The 27,469-nt window shown below is 37.0% G+C and overlaps 1 long non-coding RNA gene across 4 annotated transcripts in view; it reads right to left on the bottom strand.

Annotated features, from left to right (window-relative positions):
• LOC102156799 overlaps positions 1-15,142 on the bottom strand; it is a 46,759-nt gene extending 31,617 nt beyond the window's left edge. For 3 of the 4 annotated variants that reach the window (XR_005383952.1, XR_005383955.1, XR_005383954.1), the window contains exons 1-2: positions 15,024-15,142; positions 9,033-9,212 (exon numbers count right to left, since the gene is read on the bottom strand). This is a non-coding gene — a long non-coding RNA (uncharacterized LOC102156799). Of the gene's footprint in view, positions 1-3,789; positions 3,837-9,032; positions 9,213-15,023 lie in introns of all 4 variants that reach the window. The other variant, XR_005383953.1, reaches the window with a different exon arrangement.
• Positions 15,143-27,469: the final 12,327 nt, after the last annotated feature.

The following is a 27,469-nucleotide window of genomic DNA, read 5'->3' on the forward strand; positions in this document are numbered from 1 at the left end:
CTGAGTAAAACATTTTTCTGTTATTTGACTCAGTGTTTATAAAAATTACGCAACAAGGCACAATGGTCTTATATAGTCAAGGTAACTACAACAAAAATATAAAATAATATTCTTGAGGTTGTATGTTAATAAGTAAGCTAAAAATAATCTGAGGTATCCTTAGCTCCAAAACTGATGCTAATTTCACTGTAAGATCAGCTTTAAGGCAAAAGACTGAGAAAGTTGAGATGAGGTTAACTGAGTGTTTGAAACGTTCTAGGCACTCAACAAAAGTTTTCAGAGTATGTAAGGAGGAAACCATAAATCAGGAATACTCAGTTCCACCACTTCCCGAATGCAAAGAGAATGAGAGATTTTATGATAAAAAATAACTCTATTTGTAATTCTATATATTAGACCCTTTTCTAAATTAATAGATTAACTCAGTTAATAATGAAAATACTATTATGAAGTCAAAAGTTTTATTATTATTCACATTTTGATAGCAAAATTGAAGTAGAAAGAGAAAAACTGAGTTGCCTGAGTCACTCAGATATAAGTGGGTGATGAAATTTGAATAGGAAGTTTGGTTCTAGAGTTCAGTGCTTTTAACTATCATATGGTGTCCTTATACGTATGTATAAGAGAAAGGTCAAAAAATACATTTGTTTGTAAGAAAATAAATAAGCCACTTTAGGACACTTAGAAATAAGAAGTCTGAATGAGGATCTGGGCAAATTCAAGTCATATACCAATATGCACTGATAATCATGATCACCACTGCTATTGCCACCACTAGCACCAGCACCCATCATCATTATCTAATACTTATTAGCACTGTTTTATACAGTTTACACATGCCTTATCTAATCCTATCAACAGCTCTATATACTTCATTGGAGCTATCTTTGTATTGTGATTTTAAATAAAAGTATGATATTTCTCGACTAATATATGGCCCTTTGCTTGGAGGCAACATCCGGCCTCTGATTTCATCTTAATTATCTTCCTACAACAAGTAAAGTAGAATATTCCACATATTAGTTACTTAATATTTATTAAATAAATGATTAAAAGGATGGATGATTCTTGAAAAACAGTCTGAAATGAAACATTTTGTGCAAAGCCAATTTCAGATACATAAATATGGAAAAATAAACAGTGAATATCAAAATTGAACTATAATGAGTATAAAAGTACAATTCCTTAGCATAGTACTTTGTATGTAGACATGGATATAAAAATTAAAAGACAGAATATGAAGACCTAAAACCAAAAATCATTTTCTTCAATATATCATTTTGGGGAGATATGTATATTCCCATTCAAATAATATTTACAGGGCAGCCTGGGTGGCTCAGCGGTTTAGCACACGCCTTCAGCCCAGGGTGGGATCCTGGAGACCCGGGATCGAGTCCCACGTTGGGCTCCCTGCATGGAGCCTGCTTCTCCCTCTGCCTGTGTCTCTGCCCCTCTCTCTCTCTCTGTGTCTCTCATGAATAAATAAAATCTCTAAAAAAATAAAATAATATTTACATTAATAGTCATCTTCTTTTCATTATCATTAAGATTAAATTTTATAATCTGAGGCACCTGGGTGGCTCAGTCAGTTAAGTGTCTGCCTTTGGCCAAGTCATGATCCCAGAGTCTTGAGGCAGAGCCCTGTGTCAGGCTCCCTGATCATCAGGGAGTCTGCTTCTCCCTCTCCCTCTTCTCCTCCCCACCATTCATGCTCACTTTCTCTCTCTCTCACTTGTTCTTGCTCTCTCTCTCTCAAAATAAATAAAATCTTTAAAAAATATTTCATAATTGTTTTTAAAAATTTGATTTTACTATATCAAAAAATGGGAGAAATGGGAGTTTTAAAATTCTGAATTGTTTTTAATTACTTGATAAAAATCTATGAAATATGTATTTCATTAAGATTGAACTGGAACATAGAAATTTAAATGACAGCATTAGTAGCCATAGAGAAATGGAAAAAGAACTGTTTATAACTGTATGCTAGGGAAATTTTTAAGAACTCAGGACAAAATAAAAATATCAACAAAACCTAGTATTTTTCAAGTATAATCCATCTTTAAGAATTATATATGCATTTACAAAAATATACTTCAAAATTGAATATGAAAATATACTGCAATATGAAAAAGTTTTACCATCAGCATTATATATTTCTTAATATTCAATTAGCGTAAGTATAAAGATTAGTTGGAAAAATATTCAATAGAAAATTGATTGTGTATTATGTGTAAAAGATGGTTTAAGGACATCATAATCTCCCTGATTATAATATAAGTTGCTGACCATGTTTAATATTAACATATATAAATAATATGCACACACAGTAGCAAAAAATGAGGTGAGATATCAATGTCAAATATCTAAAGCTTATAGTTTATTAAACTCTGAATTTTTTACATCAGAAGAAATTGTTTAGATATTTCATAAAAAATTATATATGAAGTAAAATTTTATGCAATATATTAAATAAAAGAATATTACAACTATCTTTTATTCCCCTGAAAGTAGCAGTTTCCTTTTTACTTTTTCTGAAGCATGACTTCATTTCATACAAAAAACATCCACTTAAAAAAATAATGTGTAGCTAAATGGTAAAACTCCTAATTAACTGATGTCTTTTGTCTAAACATCTGAATGAATCATTCTGCAAAGATATAGTTTAATATTCTGAAACTAAAGTAGGTCTTAGGGGCATGTGGGTGGCTCAGTGGTTGAGCGTCTGTCTTTGGCTCAGGTCATCATCCCAGGATCCTGGGATTGAGTCCCACAGCTCCCTGCAAAGGAGCCTGCTTCTCCCTCTGCCTATGTCTCTGCCTCTCTGTGTGTTTCTCATGAACAAACAAAATCTTTAAAAAATAAATAAATAAAGTAGCTCTTAAAAAGAAGCATTTACTTTTTTAGAAGCATTTATATCATATCAATATATTCCAAGATTTTGAAAAGAACGAATTCATATTCAAAACCTATTTTAAAAAACGTTTAATGTGTAGATGAAAAAAGCACTAGATTTTTCACAGGGGGTATTTTGGAGTATGCAGAATGTACATGTCACATAATCAAACAACTTTAAAATATATTTATAAGCACTTATTCTATTATCAAGTTATTTCTTTACCGATATAAGATATTTAAAGAACCACTCAAATATACTCAAATATATGCAAATATATAAGTGTAAATGGATGTACATATATAAATAAAAGTATGCATGCAGATGTGTACTCGCATATGCATTTCTATATGTATATCTGCATATATAACATGGCACTATCAAATCTTCCCAGAAGCTAAGTGTAAATACATTGAACAGGTCCCTTAAACATAATTTGGAGCTCCTAACTAAAGTGTCTGCAGATACACCATCTCCCAGCTCACTCAGATCTGTAGATTTGGGCCTATTTGATACTTTTCATCAGTCCTTCATTTAAAGAAATTTCATCAAAATCTTGCTGTATTTTTCAATGAAAGAAAGAATACAGCGTGAGTGCAATGTGAGAAAATAAAAACTTAGTGTTTGACAGTATTTTCAATTCTAATCATAGCCAGGGGTATTTGGCATATTGTCTTTATTTTTATCCACTCTAGGAGCAAAACGGTAACAAAGAAAAGATAATTGGGCCTCTACTACGTTTGTTCTAAGTGAAGAGATCATATATCATCTTATGTTTCCTAGATTCCAATTGCTTAGGTATTTTAGTGCAAGCTTTTCTCAAGGTTCCAGTACAGATGTCACACAAAAGTAACTTTGAATACAAGGGAAAAAAGTTAAATTTATTCAGCACTTACTTTGCATTGTCCATAAGGGCTAAAAAACCCAGTTCCTTATCAAACAGCTAGAGAGTAAGAGAAATGAGAAACTTTAAAATCAAATTGCTGGACTCCAAAGCTTTGGGCATTTACTTTGCACATTTTCTTTACATTAAAGCTCATTATGTTTTTCTTTCTTTCTTTCTTTCTTTTTTTTTTTTTTTTTTTATCATTATGTTTTTCACTTAAGCCTGGAGGAAAAAAGTATACCAGAAGCTAAGTAACTAGTGTTAACTTGATAAAGATTATGGAAATATTTTTGTTAGTTTTGGCTTTTACTGGTATTTGGATTAAGTGTGAAGGCAATACAAAATTAGTGTTCTTTTTTACTGTTTTCTTCTATAATATAAAAATTACAGATTACCTCATGTCCGAAGTAGTCATTGAAACACTAAAAATATTTTTAAATAACCACCTACCACTTCATTTTCTCATCTTTATATCACCATACTTTCAACCTCAAGCAGCAAAGATAGATCCTGGTGTATAATATGTATATATTGGTCTATCAAGTCATCTCAAAAATTAAAAACAGAATTATGTGATTGATTTTAACAATGAGGACTTATATCCATGTGGCAAAAACCTGACTATACACACACACATACAAATCTTGCTTTGTGTTTAAAAATGTATCTTTAATAGTATTGTAATATAATTTTTAAAAAACTTTATGTATTTTTTTTCTCATTGAATCTATAGAAAATCCTGTAAGACCCAAAAAAAGGAGGTAACTTGTCCAAGACCATAAAGTAAGTGGCAGAACTGGAACAAGAACCCAAACCTTTGGTTTTATTTTTTTTTCCTTTGGTTTTATTTTGTCTCAATCTCTCTTTCTCTCTCTTCTGAGAAAAGCCAATTACTTAGGTGGAAGATATCTTGCTATTCCCTGGATATTCTTAAAAGCATAAATCATATCTGCCTTATTTGCCAAGTATTTTTTTTCTAAATCCTTACTGCTAAGCTTTTTGGATAGTAAGGTACTAATTGGCATTATAGTATTAAATGTATGGCAACATGCTCTAATATTAATAGGGAAGTGTCCATTATTAGCATGCTCTGATTGAAACTGCAAAGTTCAGTATTAATCAAGAAAACATAATACTAGCACAAAGAAAAAGCAAACATTTTTGTTATAAATAATACTGAATTTTGAAATCTATTATATAAAACATGTTATTTGAGTTCCTAGAGGCCATCCTACAAAGAGATTTCAAATACATAATTTTTAACCTACTACACTGGGATGAGATCGTCATGAAGGAAGAATAAACACATGATGATTGTTAAATCGACTTCTAAGAGAAGTGTTGTACTCGAATGTGAAGGGCTCTGTGTGTTGTGCTCTGTGGGAAATTTGTTCAGACCAAGGGAATGGACACAGAGTATCACTGACAGTGGTACTTGTAGTGTCTAAATGGGATGCCTCTTGATTGGATGGGGGTCCCCAAATGTGGGGTGACTGGTTAGAAGCTGATGGCAGAACAAAGGAGAGAGAAGCTTAGTGAATGCACAACAAAGGAGCAGCAGGCAGGAGAGCAAAGGAGAGGCTGTCTGCAGTGAGGCAGTGGATGGGGTAGATGAGGAGGTAAGGTGACATATGTAATTCTTTTTTGGTAACTGCCTACTTGTAAGTAGCCCATTGGTCAGTTGGGGCCTATGCATATCTTAAGGTGGGCAGCCTGATGAGCTTGTCTGCATTCCATTGCTCAAGCCTATTTGCCTAAAAGCAGCCTCTACACTACTGTTGCTCTGGTTTTTATTCAACGTTAGTCATGATTAAAAAATATTTTTAAAATATGGATTTGAAGGGCAACACATCAGTCAAAAGTGGCATGCCCTTGCTCCAGAACCTAGAAGTCTGCACTGAGACACCTCTATCATGATTTGCCAGGAGCCTTGAAAGGCATCATTATACACTATAGATACTTGGACCATAGTCTGGACCTGCTTTAGAGACTTTTCAGAAATGGCAACCTTCTGAGCCACCTGGCAAATAGATCAAGAAGTATTCCAAAAGAGTATTATACATGTTCTTTCCAAAACTCAAAAGAAGCTGATCAAACATTATGCCTCTTTTAGTTGTTAGAGGTTCAAGAAGAAATATACTGCCTTTTTTTCTGGATAAAGTATGCCAGTATGCTCAAAAACACTCCATTCCTAAATATCTCACTGATCATGAAAGACTTGGAGAGTTCATCTTCTAACCACTGGTATGAAGGTATCTTACCAGTTTATCTGGCATATTGGTGATCAAATCATTATATAGCGTCACCAAGATGTTCCTTCTTTAAAATATATATTAATTCAGGAGAGACACACAGAGAGATTGGTGGGGGGGAGGGGCAGAGACAGAGGGAGAAGCAGACTCCCTGCAGGGAGCCCGACATGGGACTCCATCCTAGGACTCTAGGATCATGCCCTGGGCTGAGAGCAGGCACTAAACTGCTGAGCCACCCAGGCTGCCCCCTTAGTAGATGTTCTGTTAAATGTCAGTATAAGAAAAATTTATTTGGACTATACAGGGACAGAGGGCAGGAGAGTTAACTCTGCTCCAGGACAAGACTAAAAATGACTACTAAAATTACTAGTGTCTGATGTGTTTTCCTAATGGGACGGAAAAGAAAGAATGTGCTAGATCAGTAGCTGAATATCAAGTGCCAGAGGCTGTCATAACATTTTCTAGAAAAAAATACCACATCAAGTGAGGCAGTGCAAACTGGGGCTCTAGCCTCTTTTTAAGCTTAAGTTAAGTTCATAATTTCCTGCCAAAATTTACAGGTATAATTTGGGCAAAAGCAAATAATGAATGCCATAAGCACTGCATTCTTTAAGTCTGTATGAATGGTTCTAATTTCTGTCATTGCACTTGTGATACATTACTGCTTCCATTTTACTAAGTTGGTCAAAGGAGAAAAGTCATAAGGGCTTTTATTTTTTGGCTTTTTCCTCAATAACAGAGCCGACTGCACAGGTCAAGAGGCCCAATGTTAGTGTTCTGCTAACAATGTTTACTCCAATTACATACTCAGAGAAAGGTGAAATAGCCAAATATTGGATCTGTAAACTCATAGACTTCACGTGAAGTGACCTTGGACCAGGACCAAGTCCTTATCATAGAGTTTCTGAATAATCCCACTTTAAGAGGGGAATTATGATAGCATTTTGGGTCTCTTGACAATAGTTTCTCTATATCCAAAGCCCTTAAAAGATGTCTTTATTCAGTACACAATTATTTGATAAATGACCATCAATCTCTTTGGGGAATAGCTGCCGCTTATATTTACTGTAACATTACAAAATCCTTCCTCAAAAGGACACAATCTCTTCCTTTGAAATTATTTAAGACTTTTATTTTTCTCCTTCTCAGAAACTCTTAGTATATACAGAGGATGAACCACCATTTACAGCATATACTTTGCTATATACTGTGGAGTCAGAGACCAATTACCTCGTCATCATCTGGAAGATTTTTTAGATCACTTAAAATTAATGAATGAGAAATCTGCATTATTAGGTATTCCCTAAGTATATTCAGGTTTGTGATGCACCAATTTTTTACAAATATATTGACCATTTGTACTAATATTTTAAGTTCCATCATTTTGCCTTTAAATCAAAAATGAAGTTGGTGGAGGATAAGAACTTTGAAAACTCTTGTGCCTTGAAAAAGAAAGTCAAAAGATCACAAGTTACTGAATTAAGAACTGAGACTACAATTTTTAGCTACATATTATCAATTCATATAAATAATGATGGAGTTTTAATTCACATTTTATAGATTCACGTACTGGTCTCTGTTGTCGGAGTATTCTTTTCAAATATTTCAGAAATCAGCACTTCTTGGGATGTCTGGGTAGCTCAGTGGTTGAGTATCTGCCTTAGCATCAGGGTGTAATCCTGGGTTGAGGGACTGAGTCCCACATCCAGCTCGCTGAGGGGAGCCTTGCTTCTCCTCTGCCTATGACTGCCTGTCTCTCTCTGTGTGTCTCAAATAAATAAATAAATAAATAAATAGATAAATAAATAAATCTCTTTAAAAAAAAAAAAGGAAAGAATGATACCTATATTCTTATGAGCTCTATGCTATGTCAGTTTTGCTCACTAGGTGCTATTAAAAGATATCATGACTGAAAACAGAGAAATATAATTATTGTTCTAACTCTAAAAGTACTTACAGTAAGACCTTTGACTCAGAAAGTAATGACTAAAAGCACATTTTCAATCACAAAAAACAAGTATCAGATAAGATAATCCAATCTTTTCTTTACTAAATGATATGGTAAATTAGATGGTTATTCTTATATCCCACTAATTCAATTAAATCAGATAGTTTGTTTTGTGTTTTTAAGTTATAAGGTAATTTTTAATTAACAACATTCAAGCACGTTTCCAAATAACCCACTGAGCATTTTCTTGAGACTGTAAGTGTTGTAAACTGATGTCTCTTTATTCACTACCATCCTAAAAATGGTTTAATTGGAGGGCAGCCCGGGTGGCTCAGCGGTTTAGCACCGCCTTCAGCCCAGGGCATGATCCTGAAGACCTGGGATCGAGTCCCACATCAGACTCCCTGCATGGAGCCTGCTTCTCCCTCTGCCTGTGTCTCTGCTTCTCTCTCTCTTTCTGTCTCATGGATAAATAAATAAAATATTTAAAAAAATGGTTTAATTGGAAAATAAATTGTACACTATGTTCCAAAAATGAGATTACAGATTAATGATACTCTACATGAAATACTCTTAAACTATTATCACATCCATGCAGACAACTGTAAATGTAAACATACCTATAAACTTGATATACATATACACAGATACATGTGATAGATAAGATAGATGGACAGACCTAGCTATACACAAAAATATAAATATAAAGCTACAGATACTAGATATATTTAATACCTCTCTATCACAAAATTTTTAATTTGGCAATCATCATTGAAGTTACAAGTCAATTCTCTTCATTTCACTCATAAGACACTGAGCCTCAAAGAGGTGAACTATCTCTTAAGAGACATTTAGCCAGCAGCAAAGTCTAACTGACTCCTACCACAAGCTGACTCCTACCACAGTAACCTCTCTGCAGTTTTCTCTTTAGTTAGTAACTTTCTATGATGGCTCTTCACATTGCCTGATTAACATATATTTTAAAAGTCTGAAAAGACAGGTAAGTGCCACCAATAAAACATGTGCTCATTTTTAGATCAAATAATCCAATACCTTTTTGCAGTGTTCTTTGCTTTTAACAGTCCAGTGGGATTCATTCTGCCACTTTATTCTTCAAAGTAATAAGTATCCCAATTGCATGTGAAATGTTACACTGCATTAGTATGAAGGTATAATCAATAAATCGCCAGTTCATTCAGTATTTTGAAGACTTTGCAGAATGGAAGGTCAAGCCTGATGAGAATACAGTAGCAAAAATGTCACTGAGTGATCACAGTGATTTGACAGTAATTAGAGTATTCCTTTTTCTTAGATGCAGTGTTTAACTTGGTTACTACCTAAAGTGAAATTTAATATTAAACTCTTCTTGCTTTAAATATTTTATCAGCAACCCAATTCCTAACTGAAATGTAAGGTCAGACTCTAACTATTAATGTCCTTGAAGTCCATCTTGATGAGTGTACTTGATTGGTGAGCATACACTTTTCAACAAGTGATATGTAAAACATAGCTAGAGAGGCATATAGTCAAATTTCTAATAATTTTTTCAACAAATATTTTTTATTTATCTGAAGAGAGTGCTGAATTCAGTACAGGAGTGGAAAAGAATGAATACTATGACCAGTTTAAGAAAAAGCAAAAATAATATTAATAATAACATAAACAATATAATTTAATTGTTCTAAAAAGCCATTTCCCTAGGCATTATAGTCTCAATTTTATAAATGTGCGAACTGAGACAAAGAAAGTTAAATTACCTGTTTAGCATCAAATAACTGTTTAAATGTTCATGGTTTTAACTCAAATTTATTTGCATGAAAAGTAGCCTGCATTTATGTCAAATTTGAAAACAATTAGTTCCTACTCTCAAAGGGTTCATTATGTAGTAATAGATAGAATAAATTAGCAATACAACTATGCACATTTTGATGATATGTAAAGGTTTAAACAAAATCATAGGATAGCTCCAAAGAGTTAGCATTTATGTCTGGCAAATTTAGAATGATTCCAAGATAAGGTAATATTTGACCCTGGACTTGAAAATTTAATTTTGATGGATAAAACAAAAAAGGTTAGGCTATTTCTGCAATAACAAAGGCTGTGATTAAAGGCAACAAGTCATGCATGCTCAGGTATTTACAAGCAGTTTGTATATCCTACAAGATATAAAGCACACAAAGAAAAACAGAAGAGGGTTCAGTAGCTAGAGATGAGATTACATAAGGTTCTAAGAAGAAAAGTTATGAAGTACTCAACATGTCATATCAAAATATTTTTATATTTTTATTTTTAAAATTTTTTCATACCAAAAAATTTTAATTTTTCTACTGGCAGTGAGAAGAACATACAAAATGATCAGATCGATTGATCTAACAATATTCTAAGGTGAAATGGCAAGCATATGGGACACCTGGGTGGCTCAACGGTTTAGCGCCTGTCTTCGGCCCAGGGCGTTGTCCTGGAGTCCTGGGAGCCAGTCCCAGAGCGGGCTCCCTGGATGGAACCTGCTTCTCCCTCTCCCTGTGTCTCTGCCTCTCTGTGTCTCTCATGGATAAATAAATAAAATCTTTAAAAAAAAAAAAAAAAGAAAAGAAAAGAAATGGCAAGCAGTGGTTAAAATCAAGGGTATCATATTTGGGGACATTGTATGGACTTAAGCATATAGTCAGATATACTTCTCCACTTATTCATTTATTTAATAAACATGTGTGTATCCAGAATCATTCTCTAAATTAGTTGGTAATATTAATTATGATTTGACTATCACTTAATAGCCATATTTGTTTCAGCTATTACTATATTCAATCATGGGAGTGGGAGATATGCAAAATGCAATGCAGGTATTCTATCAGCATTTTGGAAATACAGAATTTGTACTAGAGAAATAAAGATACCCACTCAGAGTCATACAAGTAATAACTACTGAAGAAAGCAAAATGAGACCTTGGGCTTCCTGACCCTATTCATTATATCTTAGAGTAAATTCTAAACAGCAGGCAAAAGATATCACATTTAATCTACATTTATAAATTTTAATATTTAAATTGATATTTGCTTTTGAAACACTGAATAGAGTGATACTTCATGTGTTTCCTCATTCAAATTTAGAATACCATACTAATAATTAATTCAACAGATATTTACTGCTAGCACAAATGAATCACTAATAAGAAAAGGGACACTACTCATACTTAAAATAATTTAAAGCCTTGTAGTGAAGACAAATCAATCTAATAATAACTTAAATGGCAGTTTCTCTTTACTCACAAGTTTTAATTTTAAAATTACAGTAAGTTGTGGGGCACCTGAATGGCCCAGTTGTTTAAGCATCTGACCGGCTCAGGCCATGATCTCAGGGTGCTGGGGCTAAGCCCTGCATTGGTCTCTGCACTCAGGAGGAGTCTGCTTGCCCCTCTGTGTCTCCTCTTGCTTGTGCACACACACTCTCTCTCTCAACTAAATAAATAAAATCTTTTTAAAGAATCACAGTGAGTTTTATCTTCAATTTATGCCTTTTCATCTATAGATGAAACAGAATATACTGAGGCAAATGCCACCATTTTAATTTATATAAACTCTTGAAAATCTTGTCATAAGTAGAGTCCAGGTCTTAAAATTGTTTTTTTGGATGCAGTCTGGCATAAGACTTTTGGAAATATAAAAAAAAAGCTCCGAAAACAGAGATGGCTTATGAAAAAATAGAAGAGGATGAAGGATTTATAGCTCAGCTTCCTAACATTCTTTCTCACAAAAGAAAAAAAAAATCAAGATTTTCTTCTTCAAAGGGAATAGATGGGGTTTAATCATGGAAGCATAAAGAAATTATCTCTAGACACATTCAGATCAAAATGGCATATGGCTAAGCATCCACCAATGTAGGGTCTCAACACTTTATGCAGGAATATACATAGAAAATGAAAACTCTCAGTAAGTGAAAGATGGGCAAATCTCTTACTAATAAAGTATCTGAAGCTCAGTTATGAAAAACTTAGCTAGACTTGTTTCGGCATAAGCCAAAATTACTTCATGAGGACAAAAAAAAGGTAGAAAGAAATTTTATTTTTATAGTGATCACCCATCATGCGTGGACCCAGAAACTTGGAGCATGCTCAGAGAAGATGGCAGACATGAGTTTCCTCATTTAAGAAATTCACTAGTAAGTTAAGATTACCCTTCCTTCAGCCTCTGAAATTCCATGTTCTCCATGTACATAGTATTTTTTAAAAGTAGAGTAGGTAGCTGTAAACATTGCAAGTCACAAGCTGAAGTTAGGGACTGATGCTAGTGGCAATTGGCAATGTACATTTGGAGATGTCTAGTCATGAAGTGGAAGGGAAAACCGAACCTTTGGTGTACCATAAAAACTCTAAGAACTTGAAAGTGAGGCAAAGGAAATAAAAAGAAAGAACAGTAGAAAAGAAAAAAATAAGGTGCTAAAAATCAAGGAACTGTACTAGAAATTCAGCATTTCTATCTCTAACTAGAAAACTAAAAAACAGAATTAAAAAGCTTTGCTAGGAAACTGAAAGGTGAACATTCTGGGGTAATTTTTGTCATCTTCATTTTGTTTTGTTCTGTTTGCACAGAAAGCAAGAATACATGGCTTTAATGCAAGAGAAAAACTGCAAGAGAAAAACTGCCTAATATTAAAAAGCAAGAAAATATCAAATATTCAATAGAAGAAATAGGAAAAATGTCATGGAAGTGAACAATCCATTCAAATCTACACTAAAAAGAGAAATGAGCAGAATTAATCCAGTCAGCACAAAAAAATAAACAAACTAAAAACAAAAGAAACAAACAAACTAAAATGCAGTAAGCCAGTGGAACAACTAATCAGTTGTTAGATAAGTCTGAAGAAAATCTCTTAAAATGGATTAAAAAAAAAAAGGACACAGAAATAAACATTATGAGAGGTACAAAACTATCACTACAGATAACTTGGAACAAGATCCACCATGTGAATATTGAAAATATCAGATTATATATTATGCAGAAACTAAACTACTTGTGTAGAGGAGAGATTCATAGAGAGCCAGCAAAAACAATAACAACAGCCTTGCAGGCAAATGTTAAATATTAATACAGGAAAGTTTATTGCCTATAAAACTCAGCAACCAACTATATAAAATACCCAATTTTAAACCAGAATCACTATCTTTAAACATCTCCATTGCCACTGGTAGATAAGCTTGTCCTGCCATCTAATGCACAGCATAGCTATTATAATCAACAATACTATAATATGAACTTCAAAGTTGCTAAGAGAGTAGATCGTAATTGTTTTCACCACACATGCGTGTGTATGCGTGTGCACACACACACAGGCACACACATGCGTGCACAGACACACATACACAAATGATAACTATGATGTGATAGAGGTGTTTGCTCATTGCTATAGTGGCAATCATATCCCAGTATATAAATGTATCAAACCAACATGTACAACTTAAACTTACACAATGTGATATGTCAATTACATCTCAGTAAAAAGATAATAAAAAATAAGCCAAAATTACTCGATATGTAAAGAAACAGGTAAGTGAGCCCCATCATCAAGGGCGGAAAAAAGGCCAATAAAAATTTGATTCCAAAAAGACTCATATTTTGAATTTAACTGCTAAAGACTTCAAGGAAGCTAATATAAATGTGTTACAACGACACAGAATGAGGCAAAGAGGCAAAAAGAAACAAAAGGGTCATACCCACTGGAAAGGTAGAAGCTTAGAAAAAATATTTTCAAAAAAAATATTTTCAAAACAATTAGTGTGTATGAACAAAGTTCAAAAAATACTTCTAGAATTAAGTGGGTTTAGAAAGTTTGTAGAAAAAGAGATATCAAAAAAAAAGAAAAAAGGAAAAAGATATCAATTTACAAGAATTAATTTACCTTATATATACCTGAAGTGAGTAATCAATTTAAAAATCCATTTGTAATATTATTTAAAGAAAATGTTCAGGAATAACTCTAACATAGTTGTGCAAGTCCTATATGCCGAAAACTACAAAGCATCTCTGGAAATAATTAAAGAAGGCCCAAGCAAATGGAAAAACCACATGGTGTCCATGATTTGTAAAACTCAATTTTGTCCAAGTGATAATTCTCCCCAGAGCGATTTATAGATTGAATGTTATTCCAAACAAAATCTTGGCAAACTTCTTGTAGAATGTGACTTCTTATTCTGCAATTTATATTCATAACCAATTTTTATATATATATATATATTCATAACCAATTGATAAAATATATATTTTATATATAAAATTTTCTAACAAATTTTTTTTAAAAGTTGGAGGGCTTGCAGTCCAATGCTATGACACTATAAAGCTAGAATAATCAGGATTGTATGGTATTGTCATAAGCACAGATGGGTAAGTTGTTGGAGCATAAACAAGGATCCACATGTTGACTTACACATACGTAGATCCCACTTATTTTTATTAAAGTGCCGAGGTAATTCATTGGCAAAAGTATAATCTTTCCAACAAAAGACACAGAAATAACAGTCACTTTTTTTGCAGAACAAAACAAAGAACCCCAAAGAGCAAAAAACTAAACCCTCACTCCTACATCATGTCATATATATATTAAAAAAAAAAAAAACCTGATTCCAAATGGATTATATAAATTTACATAGAAGACTTAAAAATCAGAAGCTTCTAGGGGCACCCGTGGGGCTCAGCGGTTGAGCACCTGCCTTCGCCTGCCTCACACGTGACCCGGGTCCCGGGACCGAGTCTCACATCCGGGTCCCCGCAGGGAACCTGCTTCTCCCTCTGCCTGTGTCTCTGCCTCTCTCTCTCTCTCATGAATAAATATCTAAAATCTCAAATCTAAAAACAAAAACAAAACATAAAAAAAAAAACTCAAATCTTTAAAAATATATACAGATCAGAAACTTCTAGAAGAAAGCTTGGGGAAAATACATACGACCTTCACTTCGCAGAGACTTCTTCCATACGGTACACAAAATACGTAAAATTCAAAGAAAAAAAAGATTAATTCGACTTTATCAAAAAACTTTTTTAAAAGCTGCTCACCTGAAGGCCTCATTAAGACAACGAAGAGACGCCCCGACGAGGAAAGGGTCACGGCCTCGCCCCTGGGAAGCCAGGCCTCTTGGGGACCTCACAGGCGCTAGGCACGACGGTAGTCTCCCAGGGCATTCTGGGAGTTGGCGCAGGCGTGATGCGCATGCGCTCCGCCCACCTGGCGGCTGCGGCTCGGGCTGCGGCTGGTTCTGTGTCCTCTAGGGGGGCTCGGAGTCGCATCCGAGTGCGAACGTCTGCGAGATGCAGCCCCACGCCCGACCTCCCCCCGCCCCCTGCACTGCGCTCAGCGTCCGGCTTAGGGGGGTCATCCGTGGCCACCTCACTGGGGGGCGGTGATACGGGCAGGTGGCCCCCCGAGGACCGGGAGCATCGCGCATCCAGGACGCGGCGGTCGGAGCTAGTCGGGCGCAGGGGGCGCCTGTTCCTGCTCAGCGGCCCCGCTGGGCTCGCTTCTCCGGCTGCGACTTGTTGCTCGATTCCCTCCAGCTTCGCGGTGAAGTTTGGCAGGTTCCGGGGTGCCAGCGTCAGCCGCGTGCGGAGCTGCCCGCGCGGGGTCTCGGCCGGAGGTCGGTGCAGGAGGCTGCAGCTTCCGCGCCCCTGGCTGGGGCCTGTGTCCTGGGACCGCTCGGCTTGTCCAGTGAAGAGCGTGCCTGCCCAGCACCCCCAGACATGCACACACACCCCCACACACGAGGAGGGGGCAAAAGCACCGCTACGCTGCATATCTCGGCTTTAAATGGGAACCTTGGATTGCAAAACCCCGAGCCATGGTCAGTAGCGGTGCTGGGTGCCGTCTTGCACAAAGCATGCTCTGGAATCTTTCCTCTGATCTTGCAAAGTAAGTCCCTGGTCAATTAAGCTTGCAGGGGAACCGTGTGCAAATGAATACTTGGAACCCGCCAGGTCCTCTGAGAGCCTTTTGGAAGAGGATGTACCTAGCGTTAGAGCTATCCCGCTTCTAAGGGGTAACCCTCAGACCAAGATCGGGGTTAGTTTGTTTTGGAAGTTTCTTGTATATAAACATGAAAATACATACTTTGCAATTTAAATTGAAGGGTAAAACAGACACTTACATGATCGTTATCCTAGATGAGTGCTAACACTGAAGGAACCGCAGTTTTGAATTCAGCAGCTGGGAGGAGTCATTGTGGGACATGCAAATAAAGTGAAGAATGAACTCTAACCAAAAAAAAAAAAAAAAAGACACTTACCACCAGTCCACTCTTGTTCTGTGTCAGCCCCTTTTCCATTTGATGTGACATAGATGTACCCCAAGGGCAGCTGCTGCCGGCTGACCCCCGTGGGCCCCTGGGGTGGGAGAGGAGGCTGTGGGACCATCTGGGCCCCACCGCGAGTACAGCGCCCTCTCCCTCCTGTTGCTTGGCCCTGCCTGTGTCCAAATCCAACACCAACTTCCTCCTTGAAAAGGTCACTGTTGTCAGCTCCTTCCATAGTGACTGCAGGGCTGGATCCTTCTTCCAGAATGATCTGGGGGCAGGGACAGCATGAGGACACCCTCTTCTCCAATAGCTTGGTTTCATGTTCTGCAAGTGTTCTTAGCCAGTCCTCTCCCCCATGTCCTGGGAGTCATCTGCTCAGGACCCACACTGCTACACTGAATTCCTATGGGACCACAACTTGTTGGTTTCACAAAACCCACAGCCATCACTTCACATGTTTTGTCTAGAGCATGGTCAGCACCTTCCAGAAATGGCATATTCTTCCTATTGGTTGATGGTGTGAGAGACGCATGGTCCAGCAGGAAACCTAAGGGCTCTTCCTGGAGAGACCTGACGGCTCTTCTGGGAAGCCTGCCTGTGCCTTCTGGCCTCTGCATACCAGTATTGGCATTACTGTCCTTTCCTCTGTGACCAGAATGGCAGAAACAGGGACCTGACACTCTCCTCCACCCCATTCCTTAGAGTGGAGCAGCCACCGGGGACATTCTTCAACATGCACTTTCTCCCAATATACTCCATTGTAAATGTTCCCCTATTTCCAGAAACAAATTCCAAGGAAACAAGACCAAAGTAGGCACCAGGGACCCATCTGGGGTTGAAAGGGGAGCCTCAGTTTTTCTAGGGAGACACACTACAGTCAGCTTGGTGGAAACTCAGAGTCAGGCCCAAAGACTCTGGCCCAACTGGGAGGGAACTCAGCAAGTGGAAGGTGTTCGTGATGTCAGCACCTGGAACAGAAAAGACACAAAATAACTAAAATCGGAAAACATTGGAGACATCGCTTCTGATTATACAGAAATAAAAGATGAGTATACTATAAACAATCACATGCCAAAAAATTAGGTAATTTAAGTGGCATAAATAAATTTCCAAAAAACACACAAATTACCAAAACTGACTCAAGAAGAAATTTTTAAAAATGAGTAATACTAAAAGAAGTAAGAAAGTATTGAATCAGTAATGAAAAACTTTACAACAATGAAAATGTTAGAACCAGATGGCTTCACTGGTGAATTCCAGCCTTTAAAGAATTAACAAGAATTATAATCTCTTCAGGAAAATGGAAGATCTATATCTCTCCTAAATCTACCACTAGTTCTAATTTTAAAGAAACGTGATATTTCTCAGACCTGGTCTTGTGTGTGTTAGTTGGGGGAAGGGGTGGGGGGTTAGTAGTCCCGTATTACAAATCTGTATCCTGGTTAGCTTCTCATGATGAAAATGATTAGTTTTCTGCATTTTGCAGTTCATAAGTCAGTTAGAATTAATGTGTTTTCTTTCTATACTCCAAAATTTGTTCTCTGTCCTCTTCATAGTTGTGAATTTATATGCTACATATGTTTTATTATTGTGTTGCAGCAAGTTTTCAGGAAGGAACATGGATAATGAACGATTAAATCTTCAATTTTTGCCTTGTAGCATTCCATTAAGATTCCACATTTTTCTTTGAACATGTAAGCATTTAAGGATATACCTTTACATCTAAATATTGTATTGGTTGCATTCAAGTTTGAACATATGGTGCATTTCTTATTTTTCTTTCATAAATACCTATAATCTTATTATGATTGCTTTGTTCCACAAGGTTTTTAGAAGTATATAGATGCTGACTTTCACAAAATGTGGAGATTTGGGGTTATATTTTAGTTACCGATTTCTAATTTTTAATTTGACAGGTTATTTTGATCTATGTAGTTTCAATCTTTATTATTTAGGACTTTCATTTTGTAACTGTTGTGTGTACTTAAAAAAACCTGAGTGTTGCTTAATTATTGAATGTAGGAATCTATATATATCTACCTGGGCACATGTTTTTTGAATTACCTATATCCTTGAATTGTATCTTTAATTGGATATTTCCTGAAACAAGTCAACTAAAATTTTCCACTATGACCAATATTTTTATAACATCTCAATTTTTGCATTACGCAAGTAGAAAATATATTGTGAAGTGAATATAGGTACAATATTTTTGCACATTGTTTATAGTATTTATCTTACCAATATCTAAGGGATCTATTTATTCCTAATAATTATTCTGGTACAGAATCTGTTTTTACTTTTGTCCCTTTAAATTTATTTCTTTAGTTTCACATTCCTTTACTAGAGCCTTCCCTATACATTTAATTTAAACATTTTGTGTAGGCGTTTTTCTCATTGATACCATATATCTGGGTTTTTTCCCATTCATTTTGAAAAGCTAAGAATTGTAACCATAGATTTCACATGTGTACACATTTTAAGTGCCAATTTTTATTTTTTTGTTAATTCTATTCAATTGCTTTGCTTTTTTCCTCCTTTTCCTTCTCTTTTTTCTGCTATTGGCCATTCTTGATTTTTATATTATTTTTTAAAAATTTTAAGTAAATATATATATTTGTATATATATGTGTGTATATATGTGAATATATGTGAATATATATACATATATATACATATACACATATATGTATATATATTTCTGGCAAAAGAAATATGTCATAAATTCAGGCCAAAAAAAGAAGATTGTTGAAAATAGAGTAAGTTAAGGTAAAATCCATTTTTTTCTTATTTTAAATTTCACTTTATAATCGTATAAAGCAAAAATATTAATAATGCATTATGTATTTGGAATATGTATAAAAGTATATATGATAACAAAAAAAGGAAGTTTCAATTGTGAATATTTTGATATATGCTCCTTATGCAGTTAGTATAAAATTATTTGAAGTTAACTTAAACAATAATTTAAAATGCATCTTGAAAAAGCTAGAGAAAGGCGCGGCAAGATAGCGGAGGAGTAAGGTCCCCAAGTCACCTGTCCCCACCAACTTACCTAGATAACTTTCAAATCATCCTGAAAACCTATGAATTCGGCCTGAGATTTAAAGAGAGAACAGCTGGAATGCTACAGTGAGAAGAGTTCGCGTTTCTTTCAAGGTAGGAATATGGGTAAAAAGAAATAAAGAAACAAAAGGCCTCCAAGGGGGAGGGGCCCGCGAGGAGCCAGGCTGAGGCCAGGGCGAGTGTCCCCAGGACAGGAGAGCCCCGTCCCGGAGAAGCAGGAGCTGCACCAACCTTCCAGGGTGGAAAGGGGCTCGCAGGGAGGTGGAGCAGGACCCCAGGAGGGCAGGGATGCCCTCAGGCTCCCTGGGACACTAACAGACACCTGCGCCCCGGGGAGAGCGCCCCACACCCCGTGGCCGAGCTCCCTAAAGGGCTGCAGCTGCGCCCTGGGGCCCGGGAGCAGCTGGGGGGGGAGGGGAGGGCTCCAGCAGAGGCTCCGCGCGGAGGGGGCTGCACGGCCTGGAGCACGATTCAAGCAGCGCAGGCCCGGGAGCACAGGGCACCGGGGACACAGCCCAGGATCCTGCACTTCCCCTGGGACAGGCAGAGGATGGGAGGGCCCAGGGCAGCGAGGACTCTCCTGCCACCTGGCGCCCCGAGCTGTGCAGATAGGTGGCCCCCGCCCCCGGAGCATTCAGGCCCCTGCGGACGGGGAGCTGCGGTAGTTACTGCAGGAGCTGACTCCAGGGCTGGAGAGCTGGCCGCTGCCAGTGGGATTGTTCCTCCTGGTGTCACCTTGTACCTGGAACTGAGCAGGGGCCTCACAGGATAAACAACTCCCACTGAGCCATGCACGCACCTGGCAGGGGGCTGGGCAGCTCCCCATGTGCACACACCTGAGAATCAGCACAGCAGGCCCCTCCCCCGGAAGACCAGCTGGAAGGACAGGGGAAGAGCAAGTTATTGACCAAGCAGCACTGGAAACTTCCAGGGGAAGTCTACAGTATATAGAATCAGAGGATACCCCTTCTTGATTTTTGTTTTCTGTTTGCTTTCCCCCCTCCTTTTTTCTCTCTCTTTTTCTCCTTTTTCCAGTACAATTTGTTTTTAGCCACTCTGCACTGAGCAAAATGAGTAGAAGGAAAAACTCATCACAAAACAAAGAATCAGAAACATCCTCTCTCCCACAGAGTTACAGACTTTGGATTACAATTCAGTGTCAGAAATCCAATTCAGAAGCACAATTATAAAGCTACTGGTGACTCTAGAAAAAAGCATAAAGGATTCAAGAGACTTCATGACTGCATAATTTAGATCTAATCAGGCCAAAATTAAAAATCAACTAAATGAGATGCAATCTAAACTGGAGGATGTCATTCTCCATTAACAACAAGGGTTAATGAGGTAGAAGAGTTAGTGACATAGAAGACAAGTTGATGGCAAGGAAGGAAGCTGATGAAAAAAGAGAAAAACAATTAAAAAATCATGAGGATAGGTTAATGGAAATAAATGACAGCTTCAGAAGGAAGAAATCTATGTTTAATTGGGGTTCCAGAGGGCGTTGAAAGAGACAGAGGACCAGAAAGTGTATTTGAACAAATCATAGCTGAGAACTTCCCTAACTTGGGAAGGGATACAGGCATTCAGACCCAGGAGATAGAGGGATCCCCCCTAAAATCAATAAAAACCATTCAACACCCTGACATTTAATAGTCAAACTTGCAAATTCTAAAGAAAAAGAGAAAATCCTTAAAGTAGCAAGAGACAAAAGATCCCTAACCTTTATGGGGAGAAGTATTAGATTAACAGCAGACCTCTCCACAGAGACCTGGCAGGCCAGAAAGGGCTGGCAGGATATATTCAGGGTCCTACATGAGAAGAACATGCAGCCAATAATACTCTATCCAGCGAGGCTCTCATTCAGAATAGAAGGAGAGAAAAAGAGCTTCCAAGATAGAAACTGAAAGAATATGTGACCACCTAGCCAGTTCTGCAAGAAATATTAAGAGGGACTCTGTAAAAGAAAGAGCAAGTCCAAAGACATAATCCACAAAAGCAGGGACTGAATAGGTATCATGATGACATTAAATTCATATCTTTCAATAGTAACTCTGAACGTGAATGGGTTTAATGATCCCATTAAAGGCGCGGGGTTAAAGACTGGATAAAAAAGCAAGACCCAGGATCCCTGGGTGGCACAGCGGTTTGGCGCCTGCCTTTGGCCCAGGGCGCGATCCTGGAGACCTGGGATCGAATCCCACGTCGGGCTCTCAGTGCATGGAGCCTGCTTCTCTCTCTGCCTCTCTCTCTCTCTCTCTCTCTATCATAAATAAATTAAAAAAAAAAAAAAAAGCAAGACCCATCTATTTGCTGTCTACAAGAGACTCATTTTAGACCTAAGGACACCTACAGCCTGAAAATAAAAGGTTGGAGAACCATTTACCATTCAAATGGTCCTCAAAAGAAAGCAGGGGTAGCCATCCTCATATCAGAAAAATTAAAGTTTATCCCACAGACTGTAGTAAGAGATGAAGAGGGACACTATATCATACTTAAAGGGTCTATCCAACAAGAGGACCTAACAATCATCAATATTTATGCCCCTAATGTGAGAGCTACCAAGTATATCAATCAATTAATAACCAAAGTTAACATACTTAGATAGTAATACACTTATACTTGGAGACTTGAATACGGCACTTTCTAGAATTGATAGATCTTCTGAACACAACATCTCTGAAGAAACAAGAGCATTAAATGATACACTGGACCAGATGGATTTCACAGATATTTACAGAACTTTACATCCAACGCAACTGAATACACATTCTTCTCAAGTGCACATGGAAATTACTCCAGAATAGACCACATACTGGGTCACAAATCAGGTCTTAACCAATACGAAAAGATTGGGATCATCCCCTCAATATTTTCAGACCATAATGCTTTGAAACTAGAACTAAACTACAATAGGAAGTTTGGAAGGATTTCAAACACATGGAGGTTAAGGACCACACTGCTAAAAGATGAAAGGGTCAACCAGGAAATTACAGAAGAATTAAAAAGATTCATGGAAACTAAAGAGAATGAAGATACAGCCATTCAAACTCTTTGGGATACAGCAAAAGCAGTCCTGAGGGGGAAATACATCGCAATACAAGCATCCATCCAAAAACTGGAAAGAACTCAAATACAAACACTAACCTTGCACCTAAAGGAGCTGGAGAAGGAACACCAAATGAAACCCTCACCCAGCAGAAGAAGACAGTTAATAAAGATTCGAGCAGAACTCAATGAAATCGAGACCAGAACTGTGGAACAGATCAACAAACCAGGAGTTGGTTCTTTGAAATAATTAATAAGATAGATAAACCATTAGCAAGCCTTATTAAAAAGAAGAGAGAAAAAGACCAAATTAATAAAATCATGAATGAGAAAGGAGAGATCACCACCAACACCAAGGAAATACAAACGATTCTAAAAACTTATTATGAACAGCTATACGCCAATAAATTAGGCAATCTAGAAGAAATGGACACATTTCTGGAAAACCACAAGTACCAAAACTGGAACAGGAAGAAATAGAAAACCTGAACAGACCAATAAGCAGGGAGGAAATTGAAGCAGTCATCAAAAACCTCCCAAGACACAAAAGTCCAGGGCCAGATGGCTTCCCAGGGGAATGCTATCAAACGTTTAAAGAAGAAACCATACCTATTCTACTAAAGCTGTTCGGAAAGATAGAAAGGGATGGAGTACTTCCAAACTCGTTCTATGAGGCCAGCATCACCTTAATTCCAAAACCAGACAAAGACCCCACCAAAAAGGAGAATTACAGACCAATATCCCTGATGAACATGGATGCAAATATTCTCAACAAGATACTAGCTAATAGGATCCAACAATACATTAAGAAAATTATTCACCTTGACCAAGTAGGATTTATCCCCGGGACACAAGGCCGTTAAGGAGTCAATCCCATTTACAATTGCACCCAAAAGCATAAGATACCTAGGAATAAACCTAACCAAAGAGGTTAAGGATCTATACCCTAAAAACTACAGAACACTTCTGAAAGAAATTGAGGAAGACACAAAGAGATGGAAAAATATTCCATGCTCATGGATTGGAAGAATTAATATTGTGAAAAGGTCAATGTTACCCAGGGCAATTTACACGTTTAATGCAATCCCTATCAAAATAACATGGACTTTCTTCAGAGAGTTGGAACAAATCTTAAGATTTGTGTGGAAACAGAAAGGAGCCTGAATAGCCAGGGGAATTTTAAAAAAGAAAACCATAGCCGGGGGCATCATAATGCCAGATTTCAGGTTGTACTACAAAGCTGTGGTCATCAAGACAGTGTGGTAGTGGCACAAAAACAGACACATAGATCAATTGAACAGAATAGAGAACCCAGAAGTGGACCCTCAACTTTATGGTCAACTAATATTCGACAAAGCAGGAAAGACTTTCCACTGTAAAAAAGACAGTCTCTTCAATAAATGGTGCTGGGAAAATTGGATAGACACATGCAGAAAAATGAAACCGGATCACTCTCTTACACCATACACAAAGATAAACTCAAAATGGATGAAAGATCTAAATGTGAGTAAGATTCCATCAAAATTCTAGAGAACACAGGCAACACCCCTTTTTGAACTTGGCCACAGCAAGTTCAAGTTATATCCATGAAGGCAAGAGAAACAAAAGCAAAAATGAATTACTGGGACTTCATCAAGATAAAAAGATTCTGCACAGCAAAAGAAACAGTCAACAAAACTAAAAGACAACCTACAGAATGGGAGAAGATATTTATAAATGATGTATCAGATAAAGGGCTAGTATCCAAAATCTATAAAGAACTTATTAAACTCAACAGCAAAGAAACCATCCAATCATAAAATGGGCAAAAGACATGAACAGAAATCTCACAGAGGAAGACATAGTCATGGCCAACAAGCACATGAGAAAATGCTCTGCATCACTGGCCATCAGGGAAATACAAATCAAAACCACAATGAGATCCCACCTCACAGCAATGAGAATGGTGAAAATTAACAAGACAGGAAACAACAAATGTTGGAGAGGATGCGGAGAAAAGGGAACCCTCTTACACTGTTGGTGGGAATGTGAACTGGTGCAGCCACTCTGGAAAACTGTGTGGAGGTTCCTCAAAGAGTTAAAAAAAGACCTGTCCTACGACCCAGCAATTGCACTGCTGGGGATTTACCCAAAAGATACAGATGCAGTGAAACGCCGGGACACCTGCATCCCGATGTTTCTAGCAGCAATGTCCACAATAGCCAAACTATGGAAGGAGCCTCGGTGTCCATCGAAAGATGAATGGATAAAGAGGATGTGGTCTGTGTATACAATGGAATAGTACGCAGCCATTAGAAACGACAAATACCCACCATTTGCTTCAACGTGGATGGAACTGGAGGGTATTATGCTGAGTGAAGTAAGTCAGTCAAAAAGGACAAACATTATATGGTTTCATTCATTTGGGGAATATAAAAATTAGTGAAAGGGAATAAACGGAGAGGAGAAAAAATGAGTGAAAATATCAGTGAGGATGACAAAACATGAGGGACACCTAACCCTGGGAAACGGACAAGGGATAGTGGAAAGGGAGGTGGGTAGGAGGTTGGGTGACTGGGTGATGGTCACTGAGGGGGGCACTTGGCGAGATGAACACTGGATGTTATGCTAAATGTTGGCAAATTGAACTCCAATAAAAATTTTTTAAAAAAGATAAAACTAGAGAAATCATTGATATTTTAAAAATATAATAATAGTAATAACAATAATGATAAGAATGGAGAGAAAAATGCAATAGTTTAACAATCTTCAAGCAACTTACAATAAGGAAGAAAGAGAAAATGAGCCAATAAAAATTAGGTAAGAGCTAGCAATTGTATATTTTAATCCAAGTCAATCAATAAATGTTTTAAGCACACTTATTAAAAACAGAGATAGGGCAGCCTGAGTGACTCAGCAGTTTAGTGCCACTTTCAGCCTAGTGCCTGATCCTGGAGACCCCGGATTGAGCCCCAGGTCAGGCTACCTGCATGGAGCCTGCTTCTCCCTCGGCCCGTGTCTCTGTCTCTCTCTCTCTGTGTCTCTCATGAATAAATCAAATCTTAAAAAAAAATAGAACAGAGATGATGAGAATGAATAAAAAAGACTATTTTCTACAAGAAATCCTCTTTAAATATAAAGACAGAAGTAGAGTAAAAGTAAAAAGACAGAAAAAATATGCAAGCTTTACAGGATGCAAGAGTAGCTATATTAATTACAGCAAAGTAGACTTCATAAAGTAGAATATTATTGATAATAAAGAGGAGTATGTTAGGGTAAAGGGGTTACTTTTCTAAGAATTCTTTGAATTAAGTGAAGCAATTACTGATATGAGATACAGATGAATTCACAATTAATTTTGCTAAGTACTAGTCTCTTAGCAACTGAGAGAATGAATAGGGTAGTAAGAATAGAGATGACCTAAACAAACAACTTCACTAATGAACACATATATAATTTTACCAAACAATAACAGTACATATTCTTCTGAAGCAGACATGAAACACTCATCAAGACAGACCATATTCTCAGCCATAAGACAATTCTTAACAAATTTAAAATAATAGAAATAATGGAATGTGCATTTTCATAACAGAATTAAACTATAAATTAGTAATAGCGAAATATATGGAATAATGGATGTTGCCATTGGGGCAATATGAATGCACTTGAAAACATTATACTGAGTGAAACAAGCCAGTCACAGAAGTACAGATACTACAGTATTTTACTTATGTGGGAAATCTAAAATAGCCAAACTCATAGAAACAGAGAGTAAAATGGTTGGTTATAGGGGCTGAGCGGGGAGGGATAGAAACCAACAAGTACAAGGTTTCAGTTATACAGGATGGATTAATTCTAGAGATCTATGATGCAGCGTTGTGCCTATAGTTAGCCATACTATATTGTGCACCTAAAATTTTAAGATGGTAGATCTCATATGGAGTGGTCTCACCGCAATAAAAAAAAATAATTGGTGTTCTGGCATCCATGGTCTCAAGGAGTGACCTCTTACCTCACTCTAGGCTTGGAGATATGACTTGCCATGACCAATGGAACACTAGCAATAGCAAGCAGGATGTAAACAGAGACTTGAAAAGTATGTGAGCTTCAGGTATTGACATCTTTTACTACTATTGAGAGCACTGCTGGTTGAAGAAAAACCAATGGCAAGTCTTTCCCATTACTCCAACTGAAATAAAACTAATCACCAGACATGAGTGAGGTCATCCTATACCAAAATAAGTCAACTCTAACCAAAAGAACCACCCAGCCACCAATAGATTCTCAAGAAATAACAAATATTTGTTGTTTTAAATGACTTTAAAAATTGGGTTTTAAAATACGGGGGTAGATTTCCAATTCTTAGGAGAAGATATACAATAATTTAAGTTAAAAGAAAAAATAGGAAGAAGATGAGAATTAGAATTAGAATGATGGCTGGTGTAAGGGGAAATGCTGGTCAGTTTTTGTTGGAATGGTAAGTGCATCTTGAAGTTGGTAGAAAGAATGTAGGGACATGTTATAGAGGTTCTGAAATACTGGAAAGGAAAGTTAGTTTAATATATAGAAGTTTAGGAGGATTGGGAAATGTGACTGATCCTGTAGAATTATTTTTAGTGGTCCTGTTTTAGTGGTAACTGTACGAGAATAATTAGAAGCAAAAACAATTCAGAGGCCACTTTAGGAGGTGGACAATGTGGGAATACAGATGATAGAAATGAAAGAAAAAGTATACACATACATTATTTTCAGGAAGAAAGTAACAGAGTGCTGTCAATGGTACATGTCATAATTGAAAGAACTGAGACAAGAGAGTAAATAGATGAATGAAGAATAACATTTGTAATAGAATTAGTGTTTTAGTTGGGAAGCTAGTTTAATAGTGCAATAAACTTAGGACCACAAATGTAATTTAACTTTTAATCTGGCAATGGATCTAAAATGAGATATATAAATATATCAGCAACTTTCATTATGATAGAAGGGTTTTTTTTTCTTTTTTAAAAAGAGGAGAAGAGGGGGAGAGGGTAAGGGAGATAGAGCCCAACACGGGACCTCAATCCCATGAACCTGAAATTATGACCTGAGCCAAAATAAGTTGGATGATTCATGGACTAAGGC

The sequence above is a fragment of the Canis lupus genome, chromosome 34 (genome assembly GCF_011100685.1).
Source record: "Canis lupus familiaris isolate Mischka breed German Shepherd chromosome 34, alternate assembly UU_Cfam_GSD_1.0, whole genome shotgun sequence".
NCBI lineage: Eukaryota > Metazoa > Chordata > Mammalia > Carnivora > Canidae > Canis > Canis lupus.